This window comes from Trachypithecus francoisi, unplaced genomic scaffold (assembly GCF_009764315.1).
Source record: "Trachypithecus francoisi isolate TF-2019V2 unplaced genomic scaffold, Tfra_2.0 Lachesis_group5, whole genome shotgun sequence".
Classification (NCBI taxonomy): Eukaryota; Metazoa; Chordata; class Mammalia; order Primates; family Cercopithecidae; genus Trachypithecus; species Trachypithecus francoisi.
In genome coordinates, this window is record NW_022681470.1 from 120,183,756 (window position 1) to 120,209,607 (window position 25,852).

General features: G+C 41.2%; 2 long non-coding RNA genes across 2 annotated transcripts in view; both read right to left on the minus strand.

Annotated features, from left to right (window-relative positions):
* Nucleotides 1-22,269, minus strand: part of LOC117075391 — a 34,006-nt gene extending 11,737 nt beyond the window's left edge. The window contains exons 1-2 of the long non-coding RNA XR_004433979.1: nucleotides 21,597-22,269; nucleotides 21,356-21,493 (exon numbers count right to left, since the gene is read on the minus strand). This is a non-coding gene — a long non-coding RNA (uncharacterized LOC117075391). The remainder of the gene's footprint in view (nucleotides 1-21,355; nucleotides 21,494-21,596) is intronic.
* LOC117075392 lies at nucleotides 4,870-13,797 on the minus strand. Its single transcript, XR_004433980.1, has 3 exons — nucleotides 13,215-13,797; nucleotides 5,610-5,621; nucleotides 4,870-4,879 (listed from the first exon to the last, which is right to left on the minus strand). It is a non-coding gene; the product is annotated as an uncharacterized LOC117075392 (long non-coding RNA).
* Nucleotides 22,270-25,852: the final 3,583 nt, after the last annotated feature.

Below are 25,852 nucleotides of genomic sequence, written 5' to 3' on the forward strand. Positions count from 1 at the left end.
CAAAGCAATAATCTGTCTAAAAGAAAGAAAAAATGTTTGCGTTATATTTGTATTATTTCAACTGGGCATGGTGGCTCACACCTATAATACCTGCACTTTGGGAGGCCGAGGTGGGAGAATCACTTGAGCTCATGAGTTTGAGACCAGCCTGAGGAACATAGTGAGACCCTGTCTATACAAAATAATTTTTAAGACTGGGTGTGGTGGCTTACACCTGTAATCCCAGCACTTTGGGAGGCCGAGGAAGGCAATCACTTGAGGCCAGGAGTTCAAGACCAGCCTGGCCAACATGGCAAAACCCCATCTCTACAAATACAAAAATGCACATACAAAAATTAGTGAGACATGGTGGTGCACATGTGTAATCTCAACTATTTGGGAGGCTGAGGCATGAGAATTCCTTGAACTCGGTAGGCGGAGGTTGCAGTGAGCCGAGATCGCACCACTGCATTCCAACCTGGGTGACGGAGCAAGACTCTGTCTCCAAAATAATAATAATAATAATAATAATTTTTTAAAAGTTAGCATGGTGTGGTAGCACATGTCTATAGTACCAGGCACTTGGGAGGCTGAGGCAGGAGGATCCCTTAAGCTCAGGAGTTTGAGACTGCAGTGAGCTATGATCAGAGCCACTGCACTCCAGCCTGGGCAACAGAGTGAGAACCTGTCTCCATTAAAAAAAAAGAAAGATTTATATTATTTCTACCTTAAATATTTGATAGAATTCATCATTGAAACCAACGGGGTCTATGAGATCAGCTACTTCTGGATGATGTGGTATGAGAGAAGAAAACATATTCATGGGCTCACTCCTGTGTCTCCTTCTTTGAAGTGGGTTCCCTGCTCAAATGCTGTGTTTTTGAGAGTCCAGCCCTAGAGGTCAGGAACTGTAAGCCCCCTAGAGAGTGGTACTAGCTGAGATTTTGCATTCCCAGAACCAGTATTTATCTCTGTGAGAATGAAATTCTGGCTCTTCCAGAATTTAATAGTGGATTTGGTGGCAAATCAACTACTTGCGTGGAAGGGGCCCAAGGTAGTTGACTCCACACCAAGTTACTGGTTGTCCTCCTTGGGGAACAGTGCTGTATTGCCTTATTAGGGGTAGGCACATTGGTCTATGCCACTGAAAGTTTGAATATTCAAAAGAGGCCATAGCTATATTGAACCTGGTAAGAAGTCCATGCTGTTGACCTATACGTAGCTTCCGTCTCTGCCACAATAGCGCTTCTTGTGCTGGTTGCAGGGTGGCCAATGACAAAGACTAGCTAACATCAACTGGCCAAATAATGTTAAATAATTAGTTGGTCAGTCCCTCTTTGCTGGTGGATGTGTGCGAGTGAGGGTTAATGTGTGATACAAAAATCTTTGCACTTTATGCCCACTTTATATTTCCTCTGCCTCCATATATCTACCTGAGACTTCCTTGTCTTCAGTCTTCTAGTCCTTTTCCTTCCAGCCCCCTTAACAGATAACTAAGGCCATTTTCCACTATCCAGGATTTTTCACATATTTTTGTTTCAGGCCACTTCTCCTTTCACACAAAGTGGATGACTCAGTATACTTGTAACAGCTCTGCCCATTGGGAATTTCTCTCTCTCCACTTTCAAGGCCAACTCGGATTGTACTTATAATACAGTCACTGTTTATGGTCAGCTTGCACACACATACTGAGACCAATCATTGACAAACCAAGCTTATGCTTTTTCCTCCTCCAATAGTTGGTCGTGTGAGACTACTTACGTGGCCATAGGTGTGAGCTGAGAAATAAACACTTGTGCAACTATGGAGAGTGATGTACTGTATACTCATGCCCTCTGGTCATACGTGGGCTTAACCTCAGAAAAACCATTATGATGAACAGCAGCTGGGCCTGCTCTAATTTGTGATTTGGTAAGTTCCACCTCTGACATTTCCAGCAACTTTGGGGCCCGAATGACAGAACTGCTTGCACCACAGCCTTGCTTTAGTGGACAGCTTTTTCCTGCTCTGGACCCCACTGAAAGCTAGTGGTATTTCTAGGTGTATAGTGTGTTATCTTATATACCCATAACTGAAAGATGCCTACCACACACTGAGCTTCCTTCTTTGTGATAAGGGATGCAAGATGTGTCTTTTAATTTGGAGGGGATAGTCTGGTGTTCACCAGACCACTAGATCCATACAAACTACATCAAAGTGAGAGGTCAATAAATCTTCATAGTGTTTATCTTGCATGTGTCTTATGAAGTTTTCTAGAGTACTATCCAGTCGGCATAATGTCACTGATGGAATGAATCAATATGACTTGTAGTGAAATTTCAAGATGATCCAAATATCTTCAGATTATGTTGTGATAAAAGTAAGAGGGTCAGCATAGCCCTGGATCAAAGCTGCAGTTGAATATTATTCACGTCACATGAATGCAAACTATCTCTGATCTTCTTTCTAATTGGAATAGAAAAGAATCCATTTCCCAAATCAATGGCCACATGCCATGAACCCAAAATCTCATTAACCTATTTTATCTTATTTATCTAGCAATAAAACCACATCCAGCACAGTAGCTACAACTGAGGCTATCACTTGTTTGAGCTGTGGTTTTCTGCTATTATTCTCCAGAATCACCCAATTTCTGCAGGAGCCAGACTCGTGCCACTAAATGAGGGTATGAGAGTGAGTAGTGACCACCACCATCCCTGCATTTGTAGATCTTTAATAGTAACATTAATCTCTACTATTCCTCAACTCCAGGATGCAATTTTACTCTATTTGTTGCCTTGGCTGGGGGAAGGGGTGTATGGATGGTTTCCAGAGGTTTCCACTTGGCCTTCTCCACTATGATATGGCTTTCCCCAAGGTCGATGATACAAAGTGGGATTCCTCTAACCGCCTGTATGTCAATCCTAGTTACGTACTTGGAGATTTGAGAAATCATCACTGGAGGTGTGGACCCACCATAGCTGGAATTTACACAGGCATTTATTTGTTACCTGGCCTCATCAATCTCCAATCTCACGGGGAGCAGAAGGAGGGCACTGGGTCTCTGGAGATGAATCAAATTAGACAATGTATCCTTTCTTTGGGGCAGGGACTTCTGAATTAAGATGGCCCTCCAGTGCTATCCCAAGTTGAGGTGAGAGAATGGAGCCTTTGTGCCCCTACTGGATCAGTAATGGGGTGTTAGCTGCCCTGAAGAGGCCTTATCTCTGAGTATTGTTTGCCCAGGATTCCCAGCACCATAGCAATTAGTTCCTTATTCCTGAAGGGACATTTGGTCAGTGGATCACAGTATCTACTACAGAATTGTCCTTAGAAACAATGTCTGTAAGGGAGTAAAAAAGCATGATTGGGGGGAGGGAGAAGTTGAACTGTGATGCAGTTATAACAGAGTCCTCAGCCAATCCAGGGAGCTCTGGAACTGGCAAGACCCTTCAGAGTGGTCCTGAACTCTGAGTTGTCCTTGCATCCTTTGTACAGAGTGTGTACTCTTGCTTCAACCAGCATTGAATGCAGACTGCCCGTCAAAAAAGGATATAAAGCCGGTTGCCATGGCGCATGCCTGTAATCGCAGAACATCAGGAGGCTGAAGTGAGCAGAGATGATTTGAGGCCAGGAGTTCGAGACCAGCCTGGCTATCATAGTGAAACCCCGTCTCTACTAAAAATATAAAAATAATCTGGCCATGGTGACACATGCCTGTAGTCCCAGCTACTCAAAAGACCGAGGCACCATAATCAGTAGAACCCTGGAGGCAGAGGTTGCACTGAGCTGAGGTGGTGCCACCACACTCCAGTCTGGGTGACAGAGTGTGAGTCGCTATCAAAAATAATAATAATAATAATAATTAATAAATAAATAAAAGGAAAAGACAAGAGAAGAAAAGAAAAGAAAAAAAAGAAATAGAAAAAGAAAAAGGGATATATAATCTTAAACCAAGGACAATGCTCAAGGAGGGAATCTTTGTGAGCTGCCAACAGCCAATACTTGCAACAGTTGGGAAAATGATTGCCTTCGTCTTAAAGGGAGCCTCTGGGTGGTGTACCACAGTCTCCATAATAGGAATCGGCAGCATATAGACACTAACTGACGCCATGAATATGGATGAGATCTCTAGGGAGAAAATGTGGAGAGTAAAGAGAAGAGCGTCCAGAACCTAGCCCTAAATCAAACCAAGCCAGTAGAAGTCAGTCAGAGAAGGAGAGCTGGCAAAAAGAGATGGAGAAAGAGCAATCAGTGTGCTAGAAGAAAATCCAGGAGAGCAAAGGGTCACTGAAGTCAGAAAAGATAGATAGAATTATCTACCAAGTGGAATAAAACTGAGGTACTAACAAATAAAAGACAAAAAACATGTCCATTGTTTGTCAACATGAAGTCCACTGATAATTTTGAGCAAAAATTATTTTAGCAAATGCAATACACAGAAGCCAGATTACAGAGTGTTGAAGGATGAAATGGAGTTCAGGCAGTGAAGACAGCATACATATTCATAAAACCTCCCTTTACTGTACAAGGGAACATAAAAATGGGAGGGAGGTGATAGCTGAAGGGAAATAAGGGTTTACAGAGGATTCTAGGTCTTTTTGTTTATTTATGCTTGCTTCTTAATTTGGTATCTATTAGAGTATGTTTGTAGTTGGGGAAAGAGATGAATGATGGTGGAGAAAAACATAAGAGAAGAAATAGGGACAATATTTGATTGATAGAGAAGCTGGGTCCCAGGACAGAATTGGAAAGGATAGCATTTGGTAAGCACAAAACTATGAGAAAAGAAAATGGGGAGAGATGCAGGCCAGATTGTTGATTTGATGGTGGAGAATGAAGAAGTTCTCATCTGATGCCTTTTATTTTCTTAATGAAATATAACAGTCTTGGGTAGGTCTCTGTTTTATGCATTGCAGATCTGTCTCCATCCTAAACTATGATGGCTCAAGGCTCTGGTTCTCATCATTACACAGGAAGAGAGAAACAAGGTGTGGCTTTGAAGAGCTGACAACCACTTGGCACATGTCACTTCAGTTTTTTGCCTTCTTTCTTTTTACTTCCATTTAGAGTCATGTGTGCCAGCTTTCAGAGTGGTAAACAGAGGGTGGGGCTGAAGGTCAAAAGGTGATGAGATCTCAATCTGAACTTACTGGCTTGATCAGCTGTGCTTCCTCATTATAATCAGGAAATCCTGGAGTGACCCATCCAGCAAGAGCACATCTGGAGGGAGGGGGCAGGGTGTATGGTAAGGAAGGGAGGGGCTCATCTCCCTTTTCTAGGCTCAAAATGGATTGTCATTTCTTTCATTCTTATCTTTGCATATATTCCTATAAATACATGCACGTTCAATCTCTGCAATGCTTTGTTTGCCCTTTAAGGCTCTGTTGTTTTTATGATCTCCTTCCCCACTAGAGGAGATTTCACTGAATTTATAAATAAGGTCTGTTGATTCACAGATAGAGCAAAGCTAGTCAATATTCTGTCTTATGTCATAAAAGCATACAGATATTAGTGGTAAAACAGAGAAAATAAAGCAAGATATATTGCTTTTTTGTTTTCTGTTTGTTTCTTGAGAAAGGGTCTTGCTCTGTCACCCAGGCTGGAGTACAATGGTGTGAACATGGCTCACTGCAGCCTAGGCTTCCTACGCTCAAGACAGCCTCCTGCCTCAGCCTCCCATGTATCTGGGACCACCACACAGGCTAATTTTTTTTCTTTTCTTTTTTTTATAAATTAGAGACACAATCTTACTGTGTTGCCCAGGCTGGTCTCGAACCCCTGGCCTCCACTGAGTGTCTTGCATTGGCCTCCTAAAGTGCTGGGATTATAGGTGTGAGCCACCACACACAAACACAAGATACATTTCTTGACATGAAAAAATATTCCCAATATATTACTCAGCAATAAAAGTAGATGTTTTAAGTGGATATAGGCTGGGTATGGTGGTTTACACCTGTAATCCCAACACTTTAGGAGGCTGAGGAGGGAAGACAGCTTGAGGCTAGAAGTTTGTGACCAGCCTGGGCAACATAGCAAGATCCCTTCTCTACAAAAAGTTAAAAATTATTCAGGCTTGGTGGCATGCACCTGTAGCCCTAGCTACTCAGGAGACTGAGGCAGGAAGATCAGTTGAGCCCAGGAGTTCAAGATTGCTATGAGCTATGATCGATCGCACCACCACACTCGAGCCTGGGCAACAGAGACAGACCCAGCCTCTAAATATAAAAAAAAAAAAGAGGGCCAGGCATGGTGGCTCAGGCCTGTAATCCCAGCACTTTGGGAGGCCAAGGCGGGTAGATCACTTGAGGTCAGGAGATCGAGAACATCCTGGCCAACATGGTGAAACCTCTTCTCTACTAAAAATACAAAAATTAGCTGAGTGTGGTGGTGCACACCTGTAGTCCCAGCTACTTGGGAGGCTGAGGCAGGAGAATGACTTGAACCCGGGAGGCGGAGGTTTCAGTGAGTCGAGATCGCACCACTGCACTCCAGCCTGGCGACAGAGCAAGACTCTGTCTCAAACAAACAAACAAACAAAAAGAGATATACATATATATACAAATATACACTTTTAAATGGCTAACATCTCTTAAGTGATTATTATGTGCCGGTTATAACGTTAACTCTGGATATTGAAAATGAAGGTTACATTTTTTAGATTTTAGCAGTAGTTATTCATTTTTCTATATGCATCGCTTATGTAAATAAAAGTTAATTTTAGAGCCAATATCAGGTTGCTGGTAGACTTTGCCATTTACATGCAGATTCCATGGTTCCTCCTCCCCATTTGCAGCCTATAATTGTATCAGACATGAGGTTTGGGAGTTCTTTGCTTCAGCCTGACTGAAGCTTTTCTCTGCTCTTCAACATTTGCCATGGCTTTGGGGCTAAGTTTGGAATGCCCTGTAGAAGCTGATAATTTCCTGAGCTCCGTAATTTGCTAACAACAAATTTCATGTGTTCAGCAACATTAGCTTAATCTAATTCCTGTTCTCTTCTAAAAGAAGCTCCCGGACTTCAGAAAGCATATGCATGGCTTCCCATTACTTCAGGGTTTGTGGCTTTGACCTCAGAAGTCTCTTAACTGCTTGAATGCCAGAAGCAGTTCCATCCTGTGACTGCTTGCTGTCAGAAAGAAGGCAATAAATGACTCCTCCACACTCTTAGTGGTCTTGTTTTCCACTCTACAACGTCTCTGTGTATAAGAAATAAAACTTCGCCTTTTCTCTCTTATCAAGTCTGAACCCAAGAGAGATTGTAAAAGTGTGTTCAGAGGAACCAAGTATGTTTTCGCAACTTATCTATCTTATTCCAATCAGGAAGTTACCCTGGCAACCAAATAACGGCATTTTTTTAACCCTACTCTTTGTCTTCTATAAACTTAGTTTCTTCTTAGGGAGTTAGCCTGCCTCCTAAACTCTGAAAATCATATGATTCGTTTTTAAGCCTGCTGACAATGACAGGCATATTGTTCAAATTGTTGGAAATCTTTGTCCTGATTTCCCTCTCTTGAAGTTGAAAATGATCTGAATGTTGGCATCCCACAGTTCCTAGTAAGCCTCCCTATTTCCTTTGGAGATCACAGCTGAAGGAAGGGGGCTGGCAACACATTCCTAAAGGTGGTATTTTAAAGAGAGTAATCCATGCGAACAAAAAAGGGACAGAAACCCACTATTATCATGTTTCCTGATTCTTCAGGGAGGCTTTCTGACCCATTGGCTGATCTTTTGGATATTGTACTATTTCGCCATGGTTTCCGAGGGAGTCTTTTCCTGAACAACTAATTATGCTTATTTTACTTAACAGGAAAAGAATACTCTTTTCAATTCTAAACTTTTTTTAAAAATAATTCTAAACTTTTCTTTTTGAAAGCTACTTAAACTCTTTGAATAAGACCCAAATTTGAATTAAAAAGAAAAAAAAGTAAAAGTACAAGAAGACTCAATCAGAAACTAAATTGTTGTCTTTCATTTCCTAGGTTTTTTATCTGCTCAGCATCCCTGTTCCTGATTACTGATTTTCCCTGCAGTTATTTGGATGCAATTACCTCCACCAGTTCATTGATTTTCCTCAGTTTCAATCCAAAGGGCCATTATTGATTAAGGGCACAGCTGGGCCTGAGGAATGGGAGGCGCAATGGTTAAAGCTAGGCCTTGATCACAACTAGAGAAATGACTCAGAATGCACGCCCTTTTCCAAGTGGGTTGGTGACCGCTTCTTCGTCTACAAAGGTCGACATATTCACTGCATTCTTTTTCCTTTTCTCTCTCTCTCTCTCTCTTTTTTTTTTTTCCTAGGCAACTGTGGCAGGGGAAAATGGCATTTCTTCCAAAGAATATAAAGCAAAATACTTGGGGAAAGGACCAGAAGCAGATCTGCCTGGACATCTCACTTTTCTGCTTGGTGGATCTTGAGAGTGAATAGTCTCAGCCACCATCTGAGATCTGGGCGCTACTGCCTGTCACCTCAGGCTGATACCATGATTGCCTTAAATGCTTAAGGATCACCTGCACACGTTGTTCTCTAGAGGACCCATGAGTCAAACAACATGTACACAAATAAGACAACTCATAAAGAGGCTATGTGAGTCAAGGATATCCCTATGTTTATACAAATAATTTCTTAAAATTTAACAGTTAATAAATATGACATATAGAAATTGGTTATTATTAATACCTTATGTCCATCAATAGCTGCGGTATGGTACATGGATCAAAATGGATTAGCAAGGATCATTTCTTCAAAGTACCTCTGATATCACCAGTGAAAAGTTTCCTGAAAGTCACAGCAGCCCAAGGTCAAAAAAAAATCTCTATTTCAAAATGACAGAAACTCTAGGAACTAACATTGTTCTCTTTTAAGATAAAAGGATGTATCCCCATCCTCTGAAACAGGAACCTATGAAATCTTTCTTTATTTTGAGATAGGAAGCTCTAAAAGGATCCTCTTCATTCTCCCTTAAAGACAAAGCAATCAAGGAAATCAGAAGGAAGAACGAGATGTCAGCGTAAGAGGAAAGAGATTAAATATGCTTTAGTTTAGTTTATACAATCCTTTGAAGACTCTCCTTTTATTCCTCTCTCCTCTCTAATTCTTAAAATGCCAGCCCCATAACCACTCTGAATCATCATTTTAATCTGATAGAAAGTTCACTTTGATTCCAGAGGCTGCTGAGGAGTACTTCATATCAAATAACTACACATTCTTTAGGGAGAATTCTTCTCCCTACCTTCTCAAAGACACCCCCCACCATACACACATATGAAAACACACGTACGTGTGCATATCCACACACTCAGTCACTCGCAATTTTTTTTCTTCAGTGAGTGCTTAATCAGGTTTTTTCTTTGACCCACCCTTTATCTTTTAGCAAAACCTCAGAGAATTAAAAAAAAAAAAAAAAAAAAAAAAAAAAACAACGAGCAGGGCTCTGTACGCCACCTCCAAATGCCACAATGGCACAACTGTGACTGGTGAATGAATTGTCCATCCTTGCACAGAAGTTGAAAGCAAACTTCAAAGAACCCTAGTTGTGACGGACAGGATTTTAGAGATTAGGATTCCAGTACATTTTATTTTCAGTAACCCAATGTGGCAGAGCACTATGAGCAAGAATACACAAAACAAAGCCAGAGAGAGGGAAAAAATATGAACAAGAAAAAGGAGAAAAAAAGGATAGATGGTGAAAGATGCTAGAAAATGGAAAATTAAATATGATATTTTAAATTAATCATAATCTAAACAGAACAGGGGAAAATAATTTAGCCTGCAAGAACAAAACACAGGCCAGGCATAGCACATGCCTGTAATCCCAGTGCTTTGGGAGGCTGATGCAGGAGGATCACTGAGGCTGAGAGTTTGAGACCAGCCTAGCCAACATAGCAAGACTCTTGTCTCTCAAAAGACATTTTTAAAACTCTCAAGGATGGAGAAGGAAGTGGTTAAATTAGCCTAGAAAAAAGAAAAAAAAAAAAAGAAGCTGGAACCAAAATAATATGGAGACCTTCACTGTTAGCAATTTTAAGTGGCTAAAATCTGTATTTTTTTTCCATTTCCTGGCGTGTAAAGTTCTCTTTACCAACACCAAGATCAAAATAAGTAGTCATCAGACCATTAGTCAGCACTTCTAATAGAATTGCATCAAGCATTAATCATCTCTGAAAAGGAGTTCCTCATTCTTCTCTTCAAAGTGATAGCTTTTAGACCTGTCATCATAAACTAAGTTTTGAGTTTCAAGTTCAGGGTTATTATAGGATAATTCAGTTTACATAAAATCTTTACTCAAAGGCCTACATTTTTGTTTGTAACGATTTTCTTTTGTGGAATGGTCTTTAGGGCCAGTGAAACCTAGGTTCATGTCCCTGTTCTGCCAATTAATAGTTCTGTATCCTTGAACACAGTTTTTAAAAATTTCCTTCAGCCTCAGTTTCTTGCTACATGCAATGTTGATTTTAAGGATTAAATGAAAGAGGCAATATAAAAGGACCTTTCTCATCACTAGTATATAGCAGGTGTTCAATAAATTACAGCAATGATTATCATCATAGTAAAGAATCAATATTCACATATATAAATGGACAAAAGAGAAAGTCCTGGAAAAAGAGCTAAAGCAACAGGGAACTGTAAATGTACGTATACAAACAAAGAGGAGGTAATGCTGTATGTTTTCGTGTGTATGCATATGCCTGTATGTGTGTCCAGTGTGGGAGCAAACTGCAAGTACAGGAGAAAGAAAGAGAGAGGTCTGAGAGCAAAGATGGAGAAGAGGATAAGGAAAAATAAGAGGAAGGGAGACCCTTTTAAAGAAAGCAAAGGGCACATTGGGATCAAGAGGAGAGGTCTGACTTAAAGGTCTACAACCACTGTCAATTCCAAATCAACAGACAGAAAGAAAAGTTCCAGGGCTGCCAACACCTGGGTGCAGTCCAGTCACCTGGATTGTCAGAGAACCATAAAGCTAATAAACAATGAGTTTCTTAAGGCACCAGTCATGCTTCTGTAACAAGTCAAATTTTGAATATCAAAGTGCATCTTTTTTTGCCTCCTCGAGTAGAAATCTTCACATTAGTCTGCCCTAGCCGATGACTTGCCCAGATGGAAAGTCTGAATTTATTATAGAAGAAGAACAAGAGAAAGAGTGACATTCTTCTTCTGTCTTTCAGAAAGTAGGTTTATACGAGCCTCTTGAAAATGGATTTACTGAACTCCCTTGTGAGGCATTAGTATTTTAACAACCAAGCATGGAGATTTCTGATCAATATGATTTAAAAACAAAAATAAAAAGAAGGTATCCTGCTTGCCATTAAGATTAAGCTAGGAAGAGTCAGGAAGAAGATAGAATAGAAAGAAAGAAAGACTAGTCCTTTATTAGCGTGGAGAACTGTGAAAAGCAGAGAGAGAGGGAAATGAAACGGTGAAGGTTGTCCTAATCTCCCCTCCCACAACTCTTCTGAATTTGGCCCAGGTAGGGAAAGGGGCACTAGGAAAGCAAAGTTAACTCCAAAGGCAGAGTGGGGGCCACTATTGAAAAGACTACTCACGATCTCAAAAGAGGGGGCTCTGTGTGTGGCATGCTCCCATACAAACCTTGGAACCCAGCCCACCCCTAGGTAGGTCAAACATGGTCAGACAGAGCGAGGTAGAGAGGACTCAGAAAGAGCAAGCCTCTCTGCTTATCAGAGGCAGGTAAAGCCAGGACTGGATGAAAAGCCAACCAAACTTCAAAGGGATCTCTAGCACCAGGGGAAACTGAAACGAGGGCAGGTCAGCCAGAGCACACAACAGGACTTTAACCAGACCCAGTGAGACCAACCACAGGTCACACCCACTCAAGCAATCACCCCAGGGCAAGCAACACCAAATGGGAAAGAGATAATTGGCTGGAGGACAGGCAAGCAGGGAACTGTGGCTGAGGACACCACCTCCTCCCCACCACCATGAGGTTGCATAGACCTCTGCCCTTCCCCAGGGCTCTAGGCAAGCAGAAGAGGAAGAACCTGAGAGACTTAGCAATTTTTTTTTTTTTTTTTTTTTTTGAGACAGAGTCTCACTTTGTCACCCAGGTTGGAGTACAGTGGTGCAATCTAGGTTCACTGCAACCTCAACCTCCCAGATTCGAGCTATCCTCCTGCCTCAGTCCCCACAAGTAGCTGGGACTACAAGTGCACACCGCCACTCCCAGATAATTTTTGTATTTTTTGTAAGGATGGGGTTTTGCCATGTTGCCCAGGCTGGTCTCCAATTCCTGAGCTCAAGCCATCTGCCCATCTTGGCCTCCCAGAGTGCTGGGATTTCAGGTATGAGCCACCCGCCCTACCTAGCCTCAGCTTTTTTTTGTTTTTTTGTATTGTTTAGTTTTAACCTTAGTATTTTTATCCAAAGGAGGCAGAACAGCATTCAAATGGATTAAATTACTGATTGGGACTACATTTTAAACCAGTCATTTAGTTAACGTTATTCCCCCTTCTAACTAGAACGTAAATGGCTCTGGAGGGAAGACAGAATAGGATAGACTAAATAAATTCATTTTTCTGCACATCCAAGTTGCAATGTAGGTCAAATTTTGCAATTCCATCATACATTCTTTTTTTGGTCTCATGCAAAAAGGAAATCTGAGCACAAAACATAGTTGTTGACTAGCAGAACTTCCAAAGGAATGAATTGTTTGAAAAAGCAGGAATATTCATCTAATGAGGTCTGGCTTTAGTAGGGAGGGTCAGTGTAAAGTAGGAAGAAGACAGGGAACTGGCCGTGGCAAGAGTTTTGTCTATTTTGTTCACTGCTCTATTGGCAGTACATGGAGCATAGTAGGTGCTCCATAAATATGCATTAAATGAATGAGTAAATGAACATTTGTTGACTATCATCTATCTTGGGCCAGACATTAAAAAATATAATCCTATTTATTTATTTATTGAAACAGAGTCTCACTCTGTCGCCTAGGCTGGAGTACAGTGGCGTGATCTCAGCAAACTACAACCTCCACCTCCCAGGTTCAAGTGATTCTCCTGCCTCAGCCTCCTGAGTAGCTGGGACTACAGGCCGGTGCCACCACACCCAGCTAATTTTTTGTATTTTTTTAGTAGAGGTGGGGTTTCACCGTGTTAGCAAGAATGATCTCGATCTCCTGACCTCATGAGCCGTAAGCCTCGGCCTCCCAAAGTGCTGGGATTATAGGCATGAGCCACTGCACCCAGCCAAATATAATCCTATTTAAATCTCACAACAGTCTTTGAAGTTAGTATTATTATCACTATTTTTTTTTAATAACTGGTAATCAATTTATTAAAATAGTTTACTTAAGCATCTGCAATGGTGCCTTCCACCTCAACTCCTGGCTCAATACTGATGGAAGTAACCTACTTAACAATCTCAGAAGGACTGTGCTAGTCAATGAGTAACTTGTGGATTCTCATCCCGAAACGATCCCATGTCTTAGAAACTTCACCACAAGGAGCTTTTTTCTTGTAGTTATTCTTAAAGTCTTGGTAGGCATTCTAACTGGTCCTTTCACTTTGAGATTCTTTTCCTTTGCTACTCTGATCAAATCAGCACACACATTCTCCAGGGATTTTACGTTGCGGCTTGTTACAGTGATTCGAATTCGGTGAATTGCCACCTACCGCTCCACAGCTGTGTTTGCGGAATTCTTTTTTTTTTTTTTTGAGACGGAGTCTTGCTCTGTCCCCCAGGACAGAACAGGACAGAAGTGTGTGTGATCACACCAGGAGTGCAGTGGTGTGATCTCAGCTCACTGCAAGCTCCTCCTCCCGGATTCACACCATTCTCCTGCCTCAGCCTCCCAAGTAGATGGGACTACAGGCACCCACCACCACACTCGGCTAAATTTTTTTTTTTTTTTTAATTTTTTAGTAGAGATGGGGTTTCACCGTGTCAGCCAGGATGGTCTCAATCTCCTGACCTCGTGATCCGCCCGCCTTGGCCTCCCAAAGTGCCCAGTATTCTTAAAAGCCATGGCTGCTACGTCAGCTTCCTGACCGACTGTTCCTCACAAGAGCCAACAGCCCTGAATCAGGAGCAGCAACGTGCAGATCAGCGACTCATTTTTTTTTTTTTTCTTTTGAGACTGAGTCTCACTCTGTCACCCAAGCTGGAGTACAGTGGCGTGATCACGGCTCAATGCAACCTCTGCCCCCCAGGTTCAAGAAATTCTCCTGCCTCAGCCCCCCAAATAGCTGGCATTACAGGCACAGGCCACCACACCCAACTAATTTTTTGTATGTTTTGTAGAGACAGAGATTCACCATGTTGGCCAGGCTAGTCTCGAACTCCTGATCTTAAGTGATCTGCCCGCCTCGGCCTCCCAAAGTGCTAGGATTGCAGGCGTGAGTCACCACGCCCAACCTATCACTATTTTATAAAGAAATGAACTGCATTTCAGCTTGGTTGAATAACTTCGCCAGGGCCACCTACCTACTGTGCGGTAGAGACAGAATTCAAACACAGGCCAAACTGACTACTCTGACTTAATATATTTACTCCTATGCGGGGGAAAAATCTTCATATACTAGAAATCTCATTGATATTTCTCCCTTCCACTTTATATTACAAGAAAGATCCTGACGTTCGTTGGGTGACCAGAGTCCCGCTGCAAGAAACGATTCTTCCTGGCTGGGCTCTGTGGCTCACACCTGCAATCCCAGCACTTTGCGAGACAGGCAGATCATTTGAGCTCAAAATTTCAAGACCAGCATGGACAACATGGCAAGACCACATCGCTACAAAAAAAAAAAAAAAGAAATACAAAAATTAGCCAGGCACGGTGGGAGACTGGGAGTCTGAGACGGGAAGATCGCTTGAGCCCAGGAGGCAGAGTTGCAGTGAGCCAAGATCACGCCACTGCACCCCATCCTGGGTGAGAGAGCCAGATCCTGTCTCAAAAACAACAACAGCAAAAAACTCCATGATTCTTCCTGTACATCACACCACGAAGGTAGCACTGATATTACAGCATTTGTTATATCTATGTTGAAATGCTAATTATTTTCTGGATAGAAAGAAATTACAGGAAAGTAGGAAGAAGTGTGTAGGAGACCACAGTGCAATCCCAGAAAAAGAAAAGGAAATTTTAAAAAGGGAAATCATAACCCTAATCAGTACTTTCGCTGAAATAAGCATTCTTAATGTTAAAAGAGCCCTTGAGCTTTGTGTAATCAAAATAAACAACAACACGGGCCGGATTGCACAAAATAAGTTCTTTCTTGGGTTTCCAGTGACGTCTTGGTCGGTCCAGTGACTGACCACACAAAACTCCACCATCCACTGAAATCATAGACTGTGATTTTATCCTCTGGTGGGTTATGTTTGGTCAAACACCACTATTTTCATTAACATGTGCCACGCCCTTCTGCTTTGATCTGCCACTCCCCCTTAATTCAACAGACATTCACACTGCTGCAGAAGCAAAATCATTGTAATTTTAAACACTTGCATTCCATTTATCTCAGTTATAAAAGTTAGCAAGGGCCAGTAGTCGAAGGGTCTAAAGGCAATCTGGCGGGATCTAGGAGAAATAAAGCTGGAGAGGTAAAAATAGCAATAAAACCAGCAACACAAACCTTTCACTTTTCAACATTGTCTTGCTAGCACAACTATGATTTCAAAATAGACAAGGACAAGAGAAATGAGTAGGAGTCAAGAGTGAGTCACTTATCTCTGAAATGGTACAGTTGGGCAGGTTAATCTCTAAGGTTCCTTCCAACTCAGTGAATCTGTGATCATAAATCTGGGGAAGCCTGGGGAAGTTTTCCAGGCTTCACTGTGTAATGGAAAGGCAAAGCCAGCTTCACTGGTGACTCGTTATGTGGGGAACTTGCTTCACCTCTCATTAGCCTCAGATGTGCTGCATCCTCTGGGCACTGATAGTAATACACACTTCACAGTACTATTGTGTATAGCTAATTGAAAAGTGCGAAAGTCAGACTTGCCAATACATTTACAAGCTTTCATTTATTTATATATATATATTATTTATCTTTATATTTATATTTATAAATATGTGTCCCACTGGGTGGGGGGGGTCTCACTATATCACCTAAGTTTTTGTTTTTTTTTCTTTTTTCCAGGACAGGGTCTTGCTCTGTTGCTCAGGCTAGAGTGTAGCAGCGCAATCATAGCTCACTGAAGCCTCAAACTTCTGGGCTCAAATGAATCTTCCAGCTCTGGCCTCCTGAGTAGCTGGGACTACCACACCTGGCTAACTTTTTTTTTTTTTTTTTGGTAGACAAGATCTCTACCAAACTCTCAAACTTCTGGCCTCAAGTGATCCTCCCATCTCAGCCTCCAGAGTAACCAGCATTACAAGCACATGCCACCGCACCCACCTTAAGCTTTTAATTTTTGAAGAAATTTTAGAATGGGAAGATGAAGGCAGAACCAGCGTTTGGAAAGGGTCTGGTATGACGTGCCTGTCTGAATTTCCCATTATGCTACTACGGTGTACAAGATGTCACCTTTGAGAAAGGCTGAGATGTTGGGAGCCGAGGTGGGTGGATCACGAGGTCAGGAGATCAAGACCATCCTGGCTAACACAATGAAACTCCATCTCTACTAAAACACACACACACACACAATTAGCTGGGCGTGGTGGCGGGCGCCTGTAGTCCCAGCTACTCGGGAGGCTGAGGCAGGAGAATGGGGTGAACTTGGGAGGCGGAGCTTGCAGTGAGCCGAAATCGCGCCACTGCCCTCCAGCCTGGGCAACAGAGTGAGACTCCATCTCAAAAAAAAAAAAAAAACAGAAAGGTTGAGATGCCACTGTTTTTGTGCCCATCACCATACATACCATTCACCATACAATGGAAATCAGGAGCTGGAGATGTTTCACAGATATGAGGTAGCCTCAGATGATCAGATATGCCAACTAAGACATCTCCCCATTGTCCTAAAACCTGAGTTAGCCTGTTTCCCAACTCCACCCTTGCTTGTCACACTCCAGGCCACCTGACAGAAACTGCTCCAGTAGGGAACTGACTTAGCACCCATAGTGGACCTTCAGGTGAATAGCTCAGCTCTGAGAGCTCAGTTGTTTTACTTTATATTAGATGCCAAAGAGGAGCCCAGGGGTCAGGTGTGGATACCATTGTGTCATATTTTGCCTGTATAAGAATTGTTTTTAATCAAATTAGCATCACTTAAAAATTGGGAGATTATACATCAAAGCCCATATGTTCCGCATGCTTTGGAACACTGACAACACTGGGCCAACATCTCAGCTAGCAACAAAAAGCTGGAGTGGAATAAAGACTTCTCCACTGAGATGGACATTCACTCTCAAGTTCATCAGTCTCTCCCCAGGCCACTTCACTCCAGTAAATTCTCTGCCTGGTTCCTGGAGGTATTTGAGAGCAATCACTGATTCAGAATATCTGAATATTTAAGCAGACAAGAAGAACTACATCTGAGTATACCTACCAGGAAAGCTTCACAAGTCTCCTCAACTGCCTAGATGAGGCAATGACCTCAGGATTTAAGTGGCTACCCTCATCTAGTCTTGAAGCTGAGATCTATCCTAAGGACCCCTGAAAACCAAATGATAGAGGTACACTGGCTAGCTCAATGCTGTGGCAAACAGGCTGAAGATGATTACAACACTATAATAAAGGAATCAGGGCCAGGCCAGAAGTTCTCTTTTAATATTACAATTGCTTGTCAACTGCTTTGCCATGCATGGTATATAAAATGCCATTTTATGAGATCTGTGAATTAACCAACAACTATATATGGAGACATTTCAATAATATAAAAAGCTATTTCAGTCTGCTTAAAGCTGAATTCAAATAGTGTTTCACTAAAGTCAATGCTTTCTAGATCCTGTGATTCTCTTCAATAAAAATATACCATTTCATGGAAAGCACTGTAAATCAAAGATCCTGATCTTAGCAAAGCTAACAGATAGATCCTTATTTTCCCAAACCCCATAACTTGGCTCATTTCAAGGAAATTACTTTGATTTATATTACTGTTTCCTGTATATGGTGATTGTCAGCCTGAATACCAGTCCCTGAATCAGGTCCTACTTGTGGGAAAGAGCTCCATATACTTAGACTTTTATGCTAGTTCATCCCATTAAGGGGCTTATGCTTTGTTATCCTTTTCTGAACCTTGGCAGGGCCTCTTCATTCTCTTACAAGTTAAGTGAAAAGCAAAACTCTGCACTGAGCTGTTAATGATTCCTAGTGAGAGCCATGAAATGTGAATGGTGTTTGTCCTAAGGGATTGTTCAAGTAGGCAGCCACAAATCCCAGGGACAACCTGCCAGTTCAAAACTACGGGAAACAAAGTTGCACCCTCAATTTGTGCTTCTCCTTAAACTTACCAAAAAAGGAATTTGGGAAGAGGAAATGATGCTGCCAACTTCAATAGCTTTAGTCAGGATGTCACAGCCTCTGATATAAGAGTGAACGCTATGGATTTCCTCCAAATTAAATAAAAGTTCATGGAATGACATATAAAGAATGGAGATCATTTATAACACAGAGAAACTATAGTAATCCCCAATGTCTAAAACTTCTTTTGTATGGAATACAAAATCCTCTTTTTCCTTTAGATAGATTTAAATGAAAGTAGGGAAGAAGTAAGAGTGCTTTTAACAATAAGAAAATGTTCTGATTACTATGCTTCAAATACAAGTTTCCTGCCAGTTACCAGTGCATTCTGGATAATGAAATGCAAAGACTAATGTGAACTTACTGTGGTAACACAGACATTTAATTCCATATGAGTAAACCACCAGTAACATCAGCTGGCAGTGCCAGAACTCGACCGTGACATGACCAGAGGCAGCTGTGGTAGCCTGAAAACTGCCCTCACCAAGGAAGAAATCACACTATTTGATGACAGCATGACTTTACAATAAAAGTCATCTCTTGTGTGCTTTTATATCTTCAATGTTTAATTAATTCCTCCGAATACCCCACAAGTTTTTCTATCCATTAGCAAAAATTATATAGGAAGAACTAGGTTTTAGAAGAGACTCTGAGCACTAAAGAATTAGAAAATCATAGATTGCTTTCCAAAATCCACCTATCTGAAGATCGTGATGTATTTTATTTATTTATTTTTACTTCTATCTCCCTTTCCTGGTACATGTTGTATTTTAAAACACAAAGAAAAATAACTGTCCATTCTTCAAGTTAAAAATAGTTTAGATTCAAGTGTGTGAAAGGTAAAAAAGGAAAAGAAAAAAATAAAATTATAAAAATACTTCAGATTTTTCAAACAATGTTGAACATTGCATTGAGTTAGTACACTTATTCTAAACTTTTACTTTGGGGGCAGAAGTAGTTCATTAATTGATTCCTTTTTGGAGAAGACAAACAAAAGATTGATTTTTTTTCTCTAGGGTGAAATCTGATGTATATTTAGGTATCCTAAGTGTGCAGAGCAGCTAACTACTGGCAGCTAACTACTGACACTAGTAGTTTGTTGCCCTGAACATATAGGTGTTAACACACAAACTTCAAATATATACTCTAGTGCCTTGATTAGCATTTAACCTAGACTTTGTCAGTATGCCCAACACTGGCCTTTTTATAAATCTAAGAGAAAACCCAGATGAGTGTAGAAAGATGCCAAATAATTCTAGGAATCACACCCTTCTCCATCTCTGAAGACCACATAAACCTCGGCACATCTCTTGTCCCTGCAGTACGCCTTTAAGGAAAGAACCCTGCAATCCAGATATTCTTGACGCTGGTATTAAGTTCAGCAACAATACTGGCTTGTAACAAATTGCTTAGAAAATGAACTGAGAGTAGAGGCTGGGCATGGTGGCTCATGTCTGTAATCCTAGCACTTGGGAGGCCTAGGCAGGAGTATTGCTTGAGCTCAGGAGTTCAAGACCAGCCTGGAAAACATAGTGAGACTCTGTCTGTATTAAAAATAAAATACTAAAAGTTAAAAAAAAAGAACTGAGAGCAGACTCCATTTGATACAAATCCCCTATAGATGTTTAAATTACTTTAACGCATTTCAATTTTTGCTAATTAGGCCCACAATTCAAAATCACTAATTTTTGGAAAAAAAAAAAAACCACTAAATGAGCATAGTTTTTTAACACAAAAATTAATACAGTGAATATATAAAATGAGATGATGTATATTATGTATATATTATGATGTATATTATGTATATTATATGGGTCTTTTTGCATCTTTACAATTAGAAGGTCCAAGGCTGGGCACAGTGGCTCATGCCTGTAATCCCAGCATTTTAGGTGGCAAAGCAGGAGGATCGCTTGAAGCCAGAAGTTCAAGACCAGCCTGGACAACAAAGTGAGACCCCTCTCCCCTCAACCATCTCTACTTAAAAAACAAAAAAAAACAAAAAAAAACACAGTAGCCAACATGGCATGCACCTTGTAGTCCCAGCTACACAGGAGGCTGAGGCTGGAGGATCACTTAGTTTGGGGCTACAGTAAGCTAGGATCATGAGACTGTACTCCAGACTGAGTGACAAGCAAGACCCTGTCTCCTTAATAAATACATAAAGGAAAGCTCTTGTGGTTGTGTCTTCTAAATTTCCTTCCTTCCTTTTTTTTTCTGTCGCCCAGGCTGGCATGCAGTGGCACAATCTCGGCTCACTTCAACCTCCAGCTCCTGGGTTCAAGAAATTATCTTGCCTCGGCCTCCCGAGTAGCTGGGATTTCAGGCACACACCACCACGCCTGGCTAATTTTTGTATTTTTAGTAGAGATGAAGCTTCACCATGTTGGTCAGGCTGGTCTCGAACTGCTGACCTTGTGATTCGCTCACCTCAGCCTCCCAAAGTGCTGGGATTACAGGCGTGAGCCACCGCGCCCAGCCCTGAATTGCTTATGATTCTGCAATTCCTACTATTATAGTATAAATAGTATATATAGTATAAATGGGTTCCCATTATAGTATAAATATGTAGCTGGAAAAAGTGTTGATATACAATATTCACTCAATTGAGGCAAAGGATTTTACAGATTGAATAATCTACGTAATTCTTTGGTACCCTAATTCACTTTGCACGTGTGAATGGGAATATGAAAATCTGTGTTTTTCTGAAAGCTGCCTTGACCAGCATCTAGACAAGGAAGAGAAACCAAGAACTATTTCTGCAGGTGGCCACATGAAGCTAGCTGAAGCAGAACAGCATGTGAGAACTAACCACTATTTCTGGTACCTCAGAAGATCTGCAGAAGCTTGGTGGTGAGAGAAGACTCTTCAGGCAGATGACAGTTAATGTCTTTACAAGTGATTTAGCACAAGTCTTCTCTTATTATAGAACATAACTTTACTGGTGACCTGAATTTGTTTTTCTCCGAAGTGTCTAGACAGGAGCAAGAGAAACTCTGAAATTAGAAATAAATATACTCTCCTTTGTACAAAACATTGAAACTACTCACCCTCCCACCAGCAGACGTTGTGCTTTGAGGGGTAGATCTGGTAATGACGAGCAGGTATCTGAGCTGTTGGCATTCTCAAGAGACTTCCTCATAGAAATGGCACACAAATGTGAGCAGGTCAGCTTGGATTCAGTAGAGCTGGTGTATAAGATGAGTGCAGAGTTCTTGGGCTGCTCAGGGAGTTATCCCCAGCCCCCTGGCCTCAAGCAATCACTGAACATAGAGCACACAAAAGACCTACCTAGGCTCCTCTCTCAAGTCCTCTAGATGACTTGCAATGGCTCATTAGTAGATAAGTCTGTTCATTCTCTTGAATTGTGAATTTTTCTCTCCTTTCTTTTTCATCCAAGTTGAATAAGGACACCACCTATGGCATATTCAAATGTACACTTCATTTACACATTATAAACCAAGCAGCTCCACCTAGCACAGTTCGCAGTAGGGATCTAGGAAGAAAAACACAAACTAAGGAGAGATAGAAACTAAAGACAGTGTTGACTGCTTTTATTTTACAGCGTTGCTTCTTGATCCCATGGGGCCTAGATGCTGAAAAACAGAATACAAATACTGATATTTACAACCATACCCAATAACATAAGGAACTTCTCTCCATTCCAATTCTGAGTTTATTCTTCATTATTTAATTTTAAGTAATTTAGAGATATAAATTAAATAAAAGCCAATGATGAAAAGCTGCCAATATTAATTGTATTTGTTAAATGAAATTATTTTACACTGCTAAAGAATTCAATATATTAGAGGAAGTGTACAACAATGAACAAACTCACGGGAAAAAAAAAAAAAAAACTGTTTCTGGACTGGGTGTCATGGTGCAAGTCTATAATCCCAGCACTTTAGGAGGCCCAGGCGGGTCAGTCACTTGAGCCCCGGAGTTTGAGACCAGCCTGGCCAACTTGGTGAAACCCTGTCTCTACTAAAAACAGAAAAATTAGCCTGGCATAGTGGCACACACCTGTAATCTCAGCTACTCAGGAGGCTGAGGCAGGAAAATCGCTTGAACCTCGGAGGCAGAAGTTGCAGTGACCTGAGATCGCATCACTACACTACAGCCTGGGCGACAGAGTGAGACTCCGTGTCAAAAAAGGAAAAAAAAGAAAGAATTTTCTCTTGCCATATCAGGGTCCCTGGACCCCAAAAGGAGGGAGCCACAGGAGTGCCAGAGCTGAAGGAATGAATCCTGCAAGCTCTAGGAAGGCAGGACCTCTGTTTATATTTGCCCCTAGATCCACAGCACACAGCACAGGGCAAGCATTCTTGCTGAGAGGATGAGTGGGTGAGTGTGCCGACCTATCTAGAGGAATGGGAGTAGGAAGCATGACCCACACCAGTAACTTCTTCCAAGGTTTTTCTTTCTGCCCTGGTATCAACAAAGCAGCAGAAAAGTGGAGTAATGATAGTAGTAGAGCTCCAGGGAAATGGATGAACAACGTCCTTCCTCTCCCTGCTCCTTGTTAGCTCAAGTAACCGTGCCCCTTCTTTTCTGTTTCTATTTCTGCTTTGTATCTAATCAGCCTGTCCAAGGAGCAGTGCAGCACCTGAGGCATTTCTTCTCTGTCCAGTTACTCCCAGAGCTGGCTGAAAGAAAGAACCCTCAGAGAGGGGAGGGCAGGTAACAATGTGTCTGGCTGCAAGCTTATAAAACTCACAGGATGGGTACACATGCACATAGAGATGGAAACAGGCTGGTCATGATGGCTCAAGCCTGTAATTCTAGCACTTTGGGTAGCCAAAGTGGAAGGATTGCTTGAGGTAAGGATTTGAGAACAGCCTAGGCAATAAAGCGAGACCCTATCTCTACAAAAATAAACAATTAGCCAGATGTGGTGGCACGCACCTGTAGTCTCAGCTACTCTGGAAGCTGAGGTGGGAAGATTGCTTGAGCCCAGAAGTTCCAGGTTGCAGTGAGCTATGGTCACACCACTGCCCTCCAGCATGGGCAACAGAGTGAGACCCTCCAAAATAAATAAATAAGGGAGCAATAGACACCGGTGTCTACTAGAAGGGAGAGAGAGGGAGGGGGACAATGGCTAATAAACTACTTGTTGGGTACTATGCCCACTACCACAGTGATGGGATCATTCGTACCCAAAACTTGAACATCACAGCAATATGCCAATGTAACAAACCTGCACATGTACCCCCTGAATCTAATATAACAGCTGAAATTATTAAAAAATAAAACTCACAGGAACATAAGTTTGTCTTCCACATCCTTTGTGTCTCTGCCTATTTCTTCTAACAATGCAGTGCTTACACCCAGGGCGAGTGTTATTATCTGACTGAATGCCTTTTATAGGGTTGGTCAGGTGGCCATGATAAGAAATTGGCACACTCCAATTTGTGTGTCTCCAATACTAACATGTTTACATATCCTTGCAATGTATACAAGGTCCATTCTTCATAAGGCTATTAATAACCCATCATATATTCCTAGAACTGAAATCCAAATGTCAATAAACTTTTATTGTGACAGTTTCATTACATCTCTAGACTCTTTCAAGACACAGAAATTCTTCAGGGATTACAAATACCAATACTAAGCCAAATTCTCATACTATGGAAGCAAAGGCTATCATCACGTCACAATTATTTAGTGTTCTAAAGTTTTATTTCTGGTCATGATAATACTTAAAAAGCATATTACCCTTTTATGAAACAGTTTGGAACCTTTTCCACATTCTTTTTTTTTTTTTGAGACAGGATCTCACTCTGTCACCCAGGCTGGCATTGGAATGCAGTGGCCGGATCTCGGCTCACTGCAGCCTCCACTTCCTGGACTCAAGTGATTCTCCAGACTCAGCCATCCAAATAGCTGGGACTACAGGTGTGAGCCATCATGCTCAGCTAATTTTTTTTTTTTTTTTTTTTTTTTTTTTGTAGAAACGGATGTTGCCATGTTGTCCAGGCTGTTCTTGAACTCCTGAGCTCAAAGCTATCCTCCTGCTTCGGCCTCCCAAAGTGCTGGAACCACAGGCATGAGCCACTGTGCCCAGCTGCCACTTCCTACTGAACTTCATGGAACCTTCCCATAATTTCACAGAGAAAGTCTCATATAGTCCTTATACGCAGAAGTGAAAGTCTAGCATATTGATATTTTTAAATTTCACTGGTCTTAACAATATGATTACATAAGTTTAGACAAATATACACATCTGAGTGAACAATGTCCTAAAAATTAAGATATAGAGCATTGCTAACAACCTAGAAATTTCCCTCATGTTCCTTTCCAGTTTATCCTCTTACCCCAGGTAACCACTGTTCAGATTTATACCTCCATACATTAGTTTTGCCTATTCTGGAACTTTTACATAAATGAAATCGTAATGTATGTTCTCTTTTGTGGTTGCATAAGAGGTTTAAGATTCATGAAAATGGTTGCAAGATTAGTAGTAGGTCCTTTTTCATTGCTGAATAATGTTCCACTGTATTAATTTACCATGGTGTATTTATCCATTACTAATATGGAAGCTTCTAGTTGGATATATGAAGATACTTCATATATCAAGTTTGGATATACAGAAAATGTAGCAATTCCTGTTCACTCAAGTCCGCAGTCCACACTTGGCTCTTGCTAATGACTATAACCTGAGCAAAGTCTAATTTTTTAATCCTTTAGTCCTCAAAGGGATAAAAAAGAGATCATGGGAAAACCAGAAATTACCTGAGTCTGAATCCAAGAAGAAAGTGTAGGGAACAAGAGATTGGATGTATTAGGAGAGATGTTTTCAACATGAACTCAAACTACTCTGGATCCTGGTTCTTGTCAAAGATTGTAAAAGACTGAAATAAATGCAGGTCTAACCCCTCACTATGCTCTTCCTCCTATCTCTCCTAGCTTTTTAAACCACTGGTTTAAAATCCTTTTTCTTCATACATCATCCATATAAGGCCTTTATTTATTCAAGCAAACCTTGCTTGCTTGAATGTTCTGAAACACAACTCTAGTTCCAACTAGTATTGCAGTGAAGGCAACGGTGTATGTTAAAAAGTATTTTGAGTCCCTTTTCTTGGACCATGTGAAGTATACATCAAAGGAGCAGGAAGGAAGGCTGGAGAAAATGTTGTAGTTTATTATGATTTCTCATCATCGTACATTTACTGTGTCCCCAGGGAAATAATACTCTGATAATCTTTACAAAAGTTTCTTTTAGTTATTTGTGATTCCTCCCTCAAGGTATTTATAACCTATTTAGAGAAAACACAGACAAATCTGTGGGAGGATCACTTGAGCCCGGGAATTAGAGACCAGCCTGGGCAACATATTGAGATCCTGTCTCTACAAAACATTTAAAAAAAAAAAAATCAGCCAGGCAGGGTGGCACGTGCCTGTGGTCCCAGCTACATGGGAGGCTTGAGGCAGGAGGATCACTTGAGCCCAAGAATTAGAGGCTGCAGTGAGTTATGACTGTGCCACTGCATACTAGCCTGGGCAAGAAGGCAAGACCTCATTTCTAAAAAATAAATAAAACATTTTTA